Raw genomic sequence first — 930 nt, 5'->3', positions numbered from 1 at the left:
ATTCCTTGAGGTTTCTTTCAGAAAATATCAAAGGGAATCATTTTAATAATTGAATTGATACTAAAATTCTTAGCTTAGGGTCACAGCTTGTTGTAAAAATGAACTGAGCACTGTACTTTGAGGGCAACAGGTGTGGGAGACAAAGGACGATGTGAGATCAAAGTATTCTGTGGAGCAGGCTGGATTCCACTTACATCAGACTGTCATGGGGACCCTTTAGTCATCTTAAGTGTCATGAGCATCCCTAGAAGTATATGGGAAGGGACACACACACACACACACACACACACACACACACACACACACACACACACACACACACGCGCTGTTCTGTGTGTAGGCTGCACTTCTGTAAGTAGGCATAGTGGAACAAGCAAAACAACAGAAATAATTCACTGCTGCCTCTGCTTTAAATAAGTGTTACTCAGCCTTCAGTCATATTGGTTTTAATTGCCTAGAAGAATCAACTCAAATGCAGCTGTGTGTGACAGCTTTTGATGATAAAATTGGGGGAACAAAATAGCAGTGCTAATTGAAATGAAATTTTTGCAGCGTGTGTGTTTACTGCTAGGTCTATATGACTGAAAGAGGGGGTGATCCCAGCAGATTTACTTTGTATTAAGGTAATTTTAATTTCATTGACTTTCAATTGTCTTCTGGGTTATTGAAAGAGATGTGTTTCCTGACAAGTTGATAAGGGATCACGCAGAAAGACCCCTATTTGGGATATTTGACTTGCTTAGAAGCAGTTTTAAATTGCAGCATGAAAATGGGGAGAGAGTTCCAAAAGGTGAGCCATATTTTTAGTTTTCTTGGGTTCCATTTCAAAGTCATGCTATGACACATGAACAAATGAGAACTCTACCCTCTTAAAGTCATTATTCAATGAAAAAGTACATACCCTAAGAACTGTGACCTGTCCAGTACTTA

Source organism: Carlito syrichta, unplaced genomic scaffold (assembly GCF_000164805.1).
Source record: "Carlito syrichta isolate Samal-C Ts95f unplaced genomic scaffold, Tarsius_syrichta-2.0.1 Scaffold99347, whole genome shotgun sequence".
Classification (NCBI taxonomy): Eukaryota; Metazoa; Chordata; class Mammalia; order Primates; family Tarsiidae; genus Carlito; species Carlito syrichta.
This window is presented reverse-complemented; position numbering follows the sequence as displayed.